This window comes from Lissotriton helveticus, chromosome 5_1 (genome assembly GCF_964261635.1).
Source record: "Lissotriton helveticus chromosome 5_1, aLisHel1.1, whole genome shotgun sequence".
Taxonomy (NCBI): Eukaryota; Metazoa; Chordata; class Amphibia; order Caudata; family Salamandridae; genus Lissotriton; species Lissotriton helveticus.
This window is the reverse complement of record NC_136065.1, coordinates 1,806,610,696-1,806,626,080: the sequence shown is the minus strand read 5'-3', so window position 1 is coordinate 1,806,626,080 and position 15,385 is coordinate 1,806,610,696.

Here is a 15,385-nt window from a genome sequence, read left to right as displayed (position 1 = left end):
TCACCCACCGTGACCACATCAACAAAACAGGTGGAGGGCTCGCCATCATCCACAGAGACTCCATCCAATGCACCACATTAATGGACAAAACCACCCTGGCCATGGAACACATGAACCTCAGACTCCAGAGTGCCTAAAGAACAAATATCAAAGGAATCCTTGTGTACCACCCACTAGACCACAAACCAGTTTCGCAAAACTCATTGCAGACTTCATCGTCCCCCTCACCATCAATTCCAACTAATACATGCTCATCAGCTACCTCACTTTACACCGAGGTGACCTCACAGACCCTAACTCCATAGACCTCCTTGACTGCCTGACCAACGTCAGACTCACCTAACTCCCCAACTTGTCCACGACACCACACACGGTAAACGTTATTTACAAAGCGGTGTTTACACCGCACGACCTTTACCACGCTGCCATTACAACGCAAGTCATTACTACGACTTGCGCTGGATGGCGCTCTTGGTTAAGGAATATTGTGATTTTCTATTCCAACACCTTCCCTACTGTTACGTGGGCTGGAGTTGGAATAGAAAATTATAATAATCCTCAATCCGCGCCCTCCAACGCAAGTCGTTGTAACGACTTGCGTTGTAAAATCCGCAATGTAAAGTACCGCAATCAAAATGATCGCATTGTACTATCATACATCCCCACACACAAGCTCAACCCATCTCCACTAGCAAAAGAATCACATATAGCCACCCCACCTGGGACGGACCACTTTGTGGTACATTTCACCAACACCACCTCACAGGCTCCCCACCCAAGAAGGCCCAGCGAACCCGTCTGCAATTGGAGCAAAGTCACAGAGGCAGACTGCATCAATGCACTTACATCCAAACAGCCGAAACCCAGGCTGGGTCTCAGCACCAGAATACATCAACATCTGGATCACAACTGCACCAACAACCTCGCACAGGTAAGACACAACAGACACAGAAGAAACAACAAGCAAGCCAGCTGGTACACTGAAGACCTCAGGGATTATGAATGTCACTGAAAACAACTATAGAGGAGATGGGGAACCAGCAATAACGCAACCAATAGGACCACTTACAGAACTGCACTCAACCCCTACCACCACCAAGCGCGGTAAACAAGGAAAAGAGCCCTCTGAGCAAGAATTGAAGCCAGCCCCAACAACAGGGAAGCCTTTGCGATAGTCAAGGAATTTTGCAACCCTCAGCTGCAGCAAGCAACATCACCCTTTCACAAGAACTGTGCAACAGCCTTGCTTACTTCTTCTATGAAAAGATAGTCACAATCTACAGAAACTTCAACCCTCAGCCCAAACCTTCTGACTTCATCAAACATCTACTACCACAACCACCAGCACAACAGTCTCCCAGCTACCAACTGGAGGCAACTCACTCACCAGGACACATTCTCCATCATGAAGATAGTACACTCAAGAGCCCCCACCGACCCATGCCTCCACTACATCTTCAACCTACGTCACTTTCCGAGAAAATTGAAAACACACAGAGATCACCATCCTTCTAAGGAAACCCTTGGCTGACCCCAGCAAACTCAAAAACTACCATTGCATCGTACTATTACTTTTCCCGGCCAAAGTTATGGAGAAAGCAATCAAACAGCAACTCTCCAAATACCTAGAACTCCATCAACCCCCAGACAGCTCAGAAACCGGGTTCTTCTGTAGCAACACCACCTCAGAAACAGCTCTCATCACAGCCACGTACAACATCTGCACCCAACGTGACTGAGATGAGACAGCTGCTCTCATCCTCCTCAACCTCTCCATAGCATTCGACACCATCTCACACCATACACTCTACTGTAGACTCCACCACATCGAAATCCAGGAGCAGCACTCAAGTGGATCACCTCCTTCCTCACTGGAAGAACCCAACGAGTACAGAGACAAGAACTTCCCCGGGGACTCCTTCTTGTGGCCCTCAGAGCTCTGCCTCACACTAACGCCAACTGAGTGCACCGGACATCTTGGAATCATCCTCAACAGGAAACTTACCATGGTCTCACAAGTCAACGCTGTCACATTCTCCTGCTTCTTTATCCTGCGCATGCTACTCAGCATCTTCAAGTGGCTCTCTCAGGACTCAAGGAGCATCATCGCTCAGGCCCTGATCTCTGAAAGCAACCTTTAATGCAGTGACCTGACACATCACAGTCTAAAAAAAACCGATCACATCACCCTAGACCTCATAGCGCTGAACTGGCTAACCTATGAAGCAAAGATCCATCTAAAAATGACTTCCTCGACTCATAAAGCTCTTCACCACAACACTGCAATGTACCTGGCCACGAAACTCATCCTTTCAAGTGAGCAGAGAACTTTAAGAAGCACAGCCTCCCTCCTCCTACTGAAGCCCTAGAAATAAAAACTAGAAAAAGAAAACCTACCAGCGTTCGTTCTCCGGAATTGACCCCAACATTTGTGACTCATTTCCTCCTGAGGTTATATAACAACAAGGGAACCCTCTAGGTGGTTAAGGACCTGGGGTAGCAATTTATAGTACGGCAACATTGGTCCTTAACGTATCAAATGAGACAATACAATGAATTATAGCCAACAATGTGCACTATAAGCAAAAAATGTGTCCAGCCGGACAGAAAATGTAATCAATGACAAGAATAAAAGATTTTTGTGAGGACAAATATACAGTGGGATACAATCCTGTATCCAATATACATAGGAAAAACAGAAATAACAAACGGAGGTAAAGGTACTTTTCAGGCAAAGACAAAAGGAAAAGGACGCCCGTTTTTAGGTAAAAATAAGCAAAGCTATCCTTGTATAGAAAACACACGATTTGTCACACAGTGGGAAACTAGTGTGTAACTATTTTACATGTCGACGGCGTTTCGATCCTAAACACAACAATATAAGGATCATCATCAGGACTAAGGAATAATTGACTGAATATTGGTTGCAAGCCAAGGAGACTTGGGCTGGGGCAGGACAGTAGAGGCGGAATGGCCTCTAGTCACAATGCTGTGCTCACAAAACAGGGCGGAATCTGTGGAGGAGCGCTCAAGTCCAAGGGGAAACGGGGACCTTGCGGGTACCTGAAAACGGTCAAATGGCCGGAGGAGGGCTCGGCGTCAGCGGGGAGCTCGTGGGTATTGTGGAAGCTCCGGATTGACCAGTGCGGTCAGTGGGGAAGATGAGGAGCAGGCAGGCGCCGTGCAGTGGGCGGATTGCCAGTTACGGGAATGGTGTCCCGGACGATCAGTTTGGATGAGGGATAATGCCTCGATTGCCAGGAGGCGAATGCCGGGTGAAAGCCTGGCTTGTGGGCTGTGGCGAGATCGAGCTCGAGGCGGATTGCCAGTTACAGAAACGGTGTCCCGGACGATCAGTTTGGACGAGGGATAATGCCTCGATTGCCAGGATGCGAATGCCGGGTGAAAGCCGGGCGTGTGGGCTGCGGCGAGATCAAGCTCGAGACACCATTCCCGTAACTGGCAATCCGCCCACTGCACGGCGCCTGCCTGCTCCTCATCTTCCACACTGACCGCACTGGTCAATCCGGAGCTTCCACATTACCCACAAGCTCCCCGCTGACGCCGAGCCCTCCTCCGGCCAAATGACCGTGTTCAGGTATCCGCAAGGTCCCCGTTTCCCCTTGGACTCGAGCGCTCCTCCACAGGTTCCGCCCTGTTTTGTGAGCACAGCATCGTGACAAGAGACCATTCTGCCTCTACTGTCCTGCCCCAGCCCAAGTCTCCTTGGCTTGCAACCAATATTCAGTCAATTATTCCTTAGTCCTGATGATGATCCTTATATTGTTGTGTTTAGGATCGAAATGCCGTCGACATGTAAAATAGTTACACACTAGTTTCCCACTGTGTGAGAAATCGTGTGTTTTCTATACAAGGATAGCTTTGCTTATTTTTACCTAAAAACGGGAATCCTTTTCCTTTTGTCTTTTCCTGAAAAGTACCTTTACCTCCGTTTGTTATTTCTGTTTTTCCTATGCATATTGGATACAGGATTTTATCCCACTGTATATTTGTCCTCACAAAAATCTTTTATTCTTGTCATTGATTAAATTATGCGTCCGGCTGGACACATTTTTTGCTTATAGTACACATTGTTGGCTATAATTCATTGTATTGTCTCATTTGATACGTTAAGGACCAATGTTGTCATTTCCTCCTGAGACCAGATCCAACCCCTCACCCGAACTCAAACGAAGAGTATAACTACTAATAATGAACAGATTCCCTCCCCAATGAAGATGCAACCTTCCCAGACTTTTACTTTCATGGTCTGCCCTTCCACAAGACCATCTGGTCCTACTACATACCCTTCGTTATTTCCTCCAATGACACCACATATTATTTAAATGACCATTCTGAATCCAGACTCCACGGATGTCAACCTACAATCTTATAGTCACTTTGTTGTTCTCCCTCATTTGTAATCTCTTATCTGTTTACCTTTTGCTTTACTAATGTACAGCGCTCTATGACTCGAAAGCGTCATGTTTGCACTATAGAAAACCCAATAAAAATAAATAAGTAAGCACTGCTTCCTTGTAGTGTTTCTGTCCACTTCCTCTTGGTTATCATCTCATGCATTACATTTAAATGTGTACAAATGCCCTACAGACTACTGCAGGCCAACAATCATCAAATTCAGAACATTCAGGCATATTAACCACATATAAGGATCTAAACATATATTTGTTCTTCATGGTGGCATCTCGTTTGTCTTCACTTGTGATGCCAGTAAGATAGTGTCCTATTCGGTGATTGTTCCACCCGTTCTTGTTTGCCTTTGCACACATGTTATAACGTTAACAGACCAGGAATACCAAGGGTCTGGATCAGATTTGGAGACGGGGCATCAAAATAGTTTTACTGCCCAACAGTGGGGGCATATACACTTGCAACGTGATTGGGTTGCCATCCAGGGTGTCCTCAATATTTGTGTATCTACCTTCGGTATTAATGGTCATGTGGGTTATAATGAGGGAAATCCCAGGAGTCACTCAAAACCAGCGTGCCCCTGGAAAAAGCCGAATATGCAGTGCCTCTGCAATGGACCTCCACAGCGCCTCTCGAATTTGTTCAATTCCAAGGCCATCCTATCTCTCTCCTGTAGGCAATCTACGTGTGCCCTTCTACGTCTGAGAGAAGAGTGTACCCTGTAGTGATTTGCAAGAGAGCCCAAGTCCCTAACATTCCAAGTAATGTAGTTGTAGCTGTTGGTCATGGAGGGATATATGTGTGTGCTGGTGGAAGCAGGCCAGGCTATCCGTAGTCCGGGGCGGATACTCCAAATTCAATAGGTATTCCTTTGGGATCCTGACGCAGTGAATTTGAGGGATTGTATAGACTGATTAATTGTAATCAAACATCTGTACTCAAGCCTCAACGGTCTGTTTGACAAGATGTAGGTGCGGGGATACAGGAAGCAGCAGGAGGTGGTCCTCTATACCACGGTCATTGCAAAACGTGCTCTGACTACCTTAACTAAGTTGAACGATAACAAAAACAACAGGTTAACTATAGTCCAAACATATGTGCATATTTGCAAACTCATAGGGGCAAGCAATTTTCCCAGAGTTGAAGTTATTGTCTCTAATCCCACAACCAGGATTGTTATAAGACCCAGCTTATTTCAAATCATGCATTTTGGTAGCACATATAATGGTTCCCCATGGGTACATGTAGACCCCAACCCGTCACTTAGCTTAGTTCTCTATGCTGTTTCACCAGTAAATGATGTCGTCGACTGACATAGAGTAGCAAGGAGCCCCTTCATAGGTGTGGTAACACCTCTTGATGCCTTTGTCTCTGAGCTATCGCTGTTGCTGTGTTACTTGTTTCTGCTTGGGACTGTTGTGACCTCCCTCCATGCCCAGGAGTTGGAGACCAGTTACGCTCACCCGCTGCTGCCTGTTCTTAGGTGAGGGCATTCGGCTTTCGTCGCATGTTGGGTTTTTCATCATCTTGTCCTCTTTTTCATGGGGAGTGCAGTTTTGCTTTCCCTTATGACTGAGACATCATAGCCCTCATTTTCTAGCCACTTCCATGCTTCATCAGAGCATGGGAAAAAAACAGATTTGTCAAGTGTTACAATCTCTAATTTTGCATGGTATATCAGGTCAAACGTTATACCCAAGGTTTTTAGTGCTAGTTCAACATCCATGAAGCTCTTTCATCTGCGATAAACAAGGGGTCATGTAATCAGGTAAAATGTGAATCCTGTGTCCCCTATGTCCAAGAAGACATGAGATAGGGCTCTCTGGAGGATATCATCTCTGTGATGATCATTCAACAGTCTATTGGTTGCAGACGAGTGCCTGGGGTAACTAGAGAGGTGGGACTAGATGTGCTCTTTCAAAAGAAAATAATTTGGATTGTGTGTCTGGCAGCACTGTCTCCAGTTGCCACTCTTTCAGTAATAGTTCAGCTGAGAGTCTCTCGATCTGTTCAGGAAGTCCAACTGCTCTAAAATTGTTTTGGCAGGACCAGCCTTCCACTCCTCCACTCTTTTGTGTAGGTCTGAACCTCCCACTGAAGATTTGGCATTTGACACTGTAGGTCAGCATGGAGCTGCCCAACTTCTTTGGCAATCGCATTGATTTTCGGCTCATGTGCTGTGCGATATTTCCTGATGCTCTGTAATATAGCATCAGATCTGCCCATAAGTAATAGTAGTCTGTCTAGTGCCACAGTGTCCCTGGGAACCTCTGCCACCAGCTCTTTCTGATCACCTTCTTTCACTGCCCCACCTCGTGCTGCCCTGCGTGTGAGTTTGTCCATATCAGGCTTGGGTAACCCTCTAGATCGAGTAGATAGCGTCCAGGTCTCTAGAACACACAGGGTTCACTCTCCCGTGACTTGCCAGGAGTATGTATCATGTCTAAAACTCCTAGGTCAGGGGCCGCTGTGCATCTTCCGAGAACAGTAGGCCCCCAAAATAATGTTCAACAAGGCCCACTCATCAGAGGAGCCAGAAAGTTACAAGATGCTGTGTCATTTTCTTACGGATTCACCACTGTCTCGCAGTCCCTGTGCACTCATCTGGGGCAAGTATGTAGAGAGTCCAGGGGGGAGGCACAGGATCTCCTGCCTTCAGCTCCACCTGCATCGAATATTCGCCACTGAGGGTAGATATGGTTCTGAGAAAGACTTGTTAGAGCACCTAAGGAAGTTGCTACCTCTGTTCTTGTCTCTATTTCCTGTGAGTGTTCAGGCATTCCCCAACCTCGTTGTGTCTTAAGGGGAGTAGCAAATCACATGCAGCAGTGTGAGAGAGGGTTTTATCCCTATTCAATAGTATAGGCCACCAAACACAGTTCAAGAGGAGCCCTCTGCTTGGCAACCCCTCTGTCTTTGATTGTGCCCGCACTAAGCCTCCACAATCTGGGTGCACCTCTTGACACCAGTGACCGCATCTCTGTGCGGTCAGTCGGAGTGCCAGTCCTCTGGCAGCCACCCATCCTTAGCAAACAGGCATCTCACCCTCTGGCATTCTCTGATGTTTCTTTCCTTCTACACTGGCTCTCTGTCGCTACTATCTTCACTGCCTGGTGTGCGAGAGAGCGAGACTGAATGGCGACCCGCAAGCTGCCATCATGTTCAACTCAGCCGGTATTTTCTACTTCGTTGGTCCACCTCCACACTCTATTTGGAGGAGCCTTTGCCCCCAGGAAGTCTTCTGTACAGTAATGATTTATCGCACGTTAAGGGTTAAGGGTGGATGGAATCGGGTGGCAGGAAAGGTCAGGATATTTAAGGTGGAGGGGGAACACTTCTTTCAAGTGTCCACCATCTTGCTCTGCTTACCCAAACCCCCAAGTAACAAGAATTAATTTACACTTTAGAAATAACAAAACCCATCTAAACACTGATACACAGCACTATCCATACAAAATCATAAAATAATGTTTTATAAAGGAATGCATAAATAAAAAATTTTTAACATTATTTAAACTGGAGAAAAAAATTACAACTAAAAATGTAGCATAAGTAATAGATTCATCAATTATTATAAATTGAATATATACTTTTTACACACTAATCAACCAACCAATCTCCCAATAAACCCCAAATTCTGAAATTAAAAAGTAATAAATCATTTTAAAATGTACTAAACATGTAAACAAAAAGAATTATTAAAAAAATAATGAATTAACATTATTAATAAATAATAAAAAACACTTATCATCCAAACCCCAAATAGACCCCACCACCTGAAATGAAAATTAAACAAACACTTCAAAAGTGTATTAAGCATATAAACAACAAATACAAAATCAAATTAATCAAGCCTATTAATTAATCATTTTAAAAAACACGTCCCATCCATTTCCCAATAAACCCAAAAACCTAAAAAGTATACATTACTAGAATTAAAAACATAATACAATAAACAACATAATAAAAAAACAGCATTAGAGTAAGCTATATTTTAAACGTTGATATTATTTATAAAAAGGTAAAAAAACAGAATATGCTTAGCTTGGATATTTTCGTAGTTATGCTATTTTGTCCATGATATTATAATCACACAATATTTGTATATTTAGGTACAAAATCACTAGAAGCATCACTATCAGGTACACATTTAGTTGCAAAATCATATTTAGAGTAAAATTACATTTAGGTGCAAAATCCACGTTGGTGCAACACTGGCTTGAGCATGAAAAATGTTTAGAAACACTAATAACAAATATGTGCAAATCCACTTTTATGTAAAAATCACTTTTAGGTGCAAAATAAGTTTCGGTGAAAAATAGTCCATCCTACAAAGAAAGCACGACAGTAGTATCACGCTTAGAAACAAAATCACATTTAAGTGCAAAATCACCATTAGTGCAACATCAGCAGAATTATGGAAACACTTTTGATGCATCAATATATTTAGATGCAAAATTCATATTTAAGTGTATAAGCTTATTTCAATGCAACAACACCTTTGGTGCACAGTAGGTAGGAATGTGGTAACACATGGCAGAATAAAAGGAACACGGGACTCTTGATTACATAAAAGGACAGGTAAAATATGTGTATAATTTTTCTTTTCGCTTTTTTGGTCTCTTGTTTAACGTTGCATCAGTACTGATACTTCAGACAGACTCTTCCCATCCACCACCACAAAATGTTTAATAACACAGTAATCATGTGAGCTGATCAAAAATGTGAAAATACTTCAAAGAAGCACTGGACGAAGGAGGAGACCCCAAGCCCTTCCTCCGTGTATTTGTGTATGTTAATTACCTGATATCAGGCAACAGATAAACCTCTCTTCAGCCATAACTGAAAATGTAAATGTAAATGTAAATGTACAGGAACTTATATAGCGCAAATCACCAAGCGCTTGCTTAGGGAACCCGTCCTGGTATTCCCCTGTGAGATAACCCCGGCAGGGTATCCGCAAGGTGAAAGCCAGGCATCCCGCCACGAGGGGCCGTTGTGGAGATTAAGCAAGCTATTGCCCAGAGTCGCAGAGTGTGAACCCGTGAATCGAGAAGGCACCGGAGCGAGAATTGTCGAGTCCATGGACATTTTAGGACTCAGGACCCCGCCGAGCCGGGAATTGAACCCTGGTCCCGGGCTGACCTCTGCTTCCAGGTCTGCCTCCTCTAACCAGTGAGCCGCACTCTTACATGATTTATTACAGATTAAATTACCAAACGTTTCAATAAAAAGAGCACTATTGTACGCAGCGTCTATCAACTTTGAAACATCTTTTGGTTTGTTGGACGTAGAATGACTACAGAAACATCTATTTAGAAAGCCGGTCGATTACAGCATTTATTTAAGTATTGAGCCCTGATGTTCCAGCACATGAACAAAGCTGATTTGTGGACAAGAGAGCTAGATGACTCGAAAACAGTAAGGGAAAGAGGGTTAAGATAAGTCTATGGTGTGGAGCCATTGTTTGTATTTTTGACATACACATTTATGAAAGTTTTAGTAACAAGATCTCTCTCTCTGTCCAAATACACCAGACGAAATTATGAGATTTAGAAAGGAGAGATGTTTACAGTACGAGTTACTTGGGTGTATGACTGTATGTAATAGAATAAAGTATGTTGGAGCACCATGACAAGAAGTACAGTCTTTTAAAAAGAGCAATTATAGCACCTGTTGCAGGTCAGAATTGCACACGGTTGGATTAGAACATAAAACTTTTAATTTGCCTTAAAAGTAAAATAGGATATTACCCATTAATTGCCTGCCTGCAAGGGGTAGGGAGAGAGGGACAGCAGGAAAGCTGCAACAATGGATAATGCCTTTACTCAGAAGTAGAGATGGGTGAAAAATTCCACTTCACCGTCGGAGTTCGCAGAGTTTTCCCACTCTGTTTTCCACTGGAAGTGCAGAGTTCCAGCAAAACTTTGCCACTGCCACGCGGAGGAATTTTTTCTTGTGTGCAGCTTGCCAACAGTTAGTTGACATGCATGAGTGAGAACTGGCGTCCCCTTGCTCCATTTTCAGGTGCTAGATGGCCACCCAGTGGCATTTCTCAACACAGACAGTCTCTGCAGATCGCAACCGTTAGCGTTGAGAAAGCTGCCGCTCGGGTGGAAAATCTACTCAATAGGCAGAAAGAAGCAGCACCCTCTGGCATGCCACGTGGTAATGTTCGCATTGATTTTACACATGGAACAAGCTCTTGATTTTACAGCGTGGAACAAACTGCTGACGCCAAAAATCAGCGTGAGCAGTTCCACATACTCGCGGAAGTCCGAGGCATCACGCAGAGTTTTTATGTAACTCAACAGAGTGAAACTGCGGAGTGAAACTCCTTGAGTTCTACCCATCCCTACTCACAAGGCATGCTCATTGTGTGGTGGTATTGCCACCTTACAATCAGAATGAAGTTCATTGGTTTGTGGAGTTGCACAGGGAGCAGTTTTGTCGCCATATTTGTATCTATGTAGTATATGATGATGCTACACAAATGGACGGATTGACATCTTTACTGATAGAACACCAGGAAGTAAAAACCCTTTAAGTAATAAAAATCTTACAAATGTCTGGTTATGAGATACAGAATCAAGGAAGTGATGTAATAGGTTTCATTGCGTGTGTACTACATAAATGGTATCTATTTGGTATATTTTTACAATGTGTAGCCACTCTTGCTATCCTGCTTGACAGTGCCCATAATGGACAAGGCTAATATTGGCAGATTACATCTTACCAAATATGCCTATATCTCATATTGCTGCTGAATACGCATACAACCAGATTCCGTAATGCTAAATGTACTGCACGTTTCACAACTTCCACAATGGTACCATATAGACAAATTAACCCCCATCCCTTTCATTCCCAAACACTTACAAATGCCTTGTCCTTTCCCTCTTTGGGCCAGGCAGCATCTCTATACTGCGAATAATTGGTGAGCAGAGACTTACCTTCCTATGGATAACAGGAAGGTGCCAGCTGCAGCAAGTCCTTGTTCCTAGACGTAAAGGTAATGTCATCAGAACATGCTTTCCTAATATTCACCCGGATCCTCCTTATGTAGTTGTTGTGTGGATACTTATTTTACACAAAGTTCTCACATCCAGGGCATATTTATTATTAGTGCAGTGATAACGGGGTCCAGAAGTAGCAACGGCTCCTCCACTTAGGTAGAGGAGCGTTGCCCCACTGCTCACTGACGAGTTCAAAATGGAAAAATAAAATGATGATGACGCAACGTTATTATCATTTTACTTTACCAAACTGACTCAGTTGGTTGGAAGGCGGGGCTGGACTGGGCTGTTCAGAGCTGGGAAGGAGTGGTAGGCATTTTCTAAGTGTGCATCACAGTTTGGCTGGCTGACATGGCCCGGCCAAACAGTCATGCGCACTTAGCATGTTCTCCACCAGGCTGTATTGCCCAGCCTGGGTGAGGAACCTGCACAGCCTTCCAGTCCCTTTCTGAGCGCCAAACCATGGTGCTCAGACCAATCACAACACTGCTGTAAGGCATCGTTGTGATTGGCTAGGGATTCTGGGAGGTTGTTGGCTTCCTGCTGCTGGAGAAGAGAACAGAGTTGAGGTGGCGGCCAGAGGCCGCCAGGTAAGTGCTTGTATTTTTTTTATTCCCCACCTTTGCTCCCACTGCCCCACTACCCCAACACAGGAGCAGCCGCTACTGTCCAGAAGTCAGAAAGTTCAGCTGCACATCAGAGATCTATCACCTTCTTATATACTTCTAAATATATATTAGCCATAAAATACTCCTTGTGTGTTGCTACCTTGTGGTCTTTACCATCTTCTGTATAAAAGTCTTCCCCTGGCTCCTCCCAAGTCCATGCTCCAAAGCTGGGTCCCACTTCCTACATGCCACTCAACTGTGCTAGATATTGAAAAGTTATCCCCAGAGGGCATGTCATATGTCTCTTGGACAGGATGCATGACATATATATCCACAGTGTCAATGCCATAGACTAAGTCTGTTACCCAGCCTTTGAGAATGTTATTCAGGATATGTCCCAGCACACAGGCACTCTTGTCTTGACCAGTAATAGGGCTATAACTGAAATGCGTCTCACAGAGGTCAGTATCACTGTAACAAATCTTAACAATGCTGTAAGAGGTGATGGTGTAAGATGTATATCATAGTAATAAGCAAGGTTTTCCTAGAACCTTTGACTCCGTGTGCACTGCCAATGAATTTCTCAGAAATAAAAAAACATTATAATTAAACTGGAATTTCTTTACATGAGTCTTATTTATATTGTATAATCAGACAATTCACGGCATTAGCCTGATGATAATACATGTATTTGCTCCTTGTTGCCCAAACAACAGTACTTACACTTAAATGGCAAGAAATTAGTATTATACATAAACACAGAGCCGGCAGCGGAGTCAGGGCATTGTGGTGATTTTTCCTCTGTGGCAACTAAACCAACCAGTTCCAGAAGCTGGTACCCAGGGGATGTTGAAGTCTTTGTTGTTCCTGAGGCTTCTTGAAAAGGGGGCACGCTCTACTTCAAGCCTTGGAGACAGTCAGAAAGAACTTGCAGAATGTTCAGTCCAGTCCTTTCTCTGCCCAAACAGAAGCAGCTACTGTTGGCCAACACAGCATAGCACACAGCAAATTGATAGTCTCTCCTCACAGCTTCTCCAGCTCTTCTTCTTGGCAGGTTCCTTGATCCAAAAGAGTTCTAAAATCCTGGGGTCTAAACCACCAATATTCAAACCACATTTCCCTTTGAACTTCAGTGGTGTTGGCTCAAACAAAGTTCTCCTGGCACACATAATCCAGTTCTGTCCTGCTCAGGCTAGCTTCACTATAGGAGGTGGAGACAACATTGTTGAAGGCTGATAGTCCATTCAGGTGCATGTGGAAACTCCTCCCCCACTCTAGATGCATGATAGACCCATTGGCCATACTATGAGTCACCCAGGAAAGGAAGGACAGAACCTCAGCCCCCTTTGTGTCCCTGTATAGTGTGAATGCACAAACTATCCCCTGTAAGTCTAAAACCCAGATAGCTAATACACAACCAGGCAGAGGCACATGGATGGTTAGACAAAGAAATATCCACTTTCCTAAAGTGGTAGTTCTAAACACATAATAAAAAAATCATCTTTACTGAAAGATGTAAGTTTAAATCCTGAGTTCAGGCACACTGTACTCCACTTTTATATCAGCTCCCCCTGGCCAGCTACATTTGTAAAACTGTTACAAAGCAGCTCTCATGTTAACCTGTGGGAGAGATAGCCTCTCAACAGTGAAAACAAAATGCAGTGTTTCACTATCAGGACACGTAGCAAACACCAGTACATGTCAGGTTGACATGTTATGTTGTGTTATAGCAATTTGTACAGTGCACAGCTACTCAAAAGAGTATTCCGGCACTCAGGCTGAGGGCACCAAACATAGAAACCTAGACTGATTGCATAAAAAGCCACATTTTCAGTTTCTTCTTGAAAACAGCAATCTTGCTGACTACACGGAGGTCTCAGGAGTTTATTCCAAGTGAGCGGACCTAGATAGGAGAAGGATCTACCGCCCACTCTAAGACGGTATATCCGAGGGACACTTGCCAGGGGAGCGGAGAAATATCACAGAGTCCAAGCTGGGGTGTATTCCTGAATCCTCTCTCTGAGGTAACCAGCTCCCGAGTCGTGCAAGGCCTTATGCATTAATACCATGGCCTTAAATGGACCCCTCTTTTTTACAGGGAGCCAATGAAGGGCCTTCAGATGGATATACATGTGAGTCCTAAGTGGGAGTTTGAGTAGAAGTCTGGCTGCTGAATTCTGTGAGTATGTTAAGAATGTACTCAGGGAGTCCAAGATAAAGGGCATTTCCGTGATCAGAGCCTGGATAACTTTTTTGCCGGCCGACTCTGACAAGATAGGTATGAAGCATTTTTAGCATACAAAGAGTTCTGAAGCAAGAGCAGATTAAAGATTGTCTCTGCAGTTGAAAGGAGAAGGAGCTGTCAATTGTAATGCCTAGATTCTTCACTGAGTTTTGAAGAGGGCCCTGCTGCAATGTATCTTTAGGCTAGCAGGTTCTCAGTAAATTAGGGGGGGCATCTCCAAAGATCACTATCTCCGTCTTATCCTGGTTGCATTTCAGTTGGTGCCGGGTCAACCACTGAAACACCTTGGCGCGACATTTAGAGATGAGCTCCCCATCCAGCTTCTCTCCCTTACCACAGGAGAAGAGAAGCTGCATCTCATCAGCATAAGAAATTACTTTGACGCAATTGGCTAAGTCAATGGATGTTAAAGTCATGAGGTAAATGTTAAACATGGTGGGGATTAGGGCAGATCCCTTGGGTACGCCTACAATCAGAGTAGGAAATAATGTCAAAAATACTGTCTTCATTGGAAGATGACCTAATAATAAATATCTCCAGTAAAGAGCTAGGAGATAAACACAAGAAGCTTCTCAATAAAGACCTGTTTTTTGTCCGAATACAGGGATTGACCTAGCAACAGCAAGTATTGACCTTTATAAATTCAGCAGAAAATTAAAATTGAAGAAAGATTTTGCATCTAAAAAACATTACACATCAAAGGTAATCTTGCCTCAAACTCTGTCTATTTTAAGAACACTGTCTACGCTAGAGTAGGGCTCCAATACAACAGCACGAAGAATGGATTATTTGACACTGTCTGATCAGGGAATTGTGTACAACAGTGGGCGTTGATACAGATAAATCAATCACAAGTGGCTACAAAAGCAACATTAAGATTTTGCCACAGGTACCAGCAGGGAACAGAGTAGATATGTTACAAGAGATGGTTTCTGAAGATCTAAGAAGTATACCTGTGAGAGAATATAAATTGAATTGTCAATTCTTGAGAGGGAATATGACCAGAGAAGACAACTACGAGGAGATCAAGATTTGATCATAAAAGCATCAGATAAGGGTGGCAATATGCTTTTAATGGATCACAG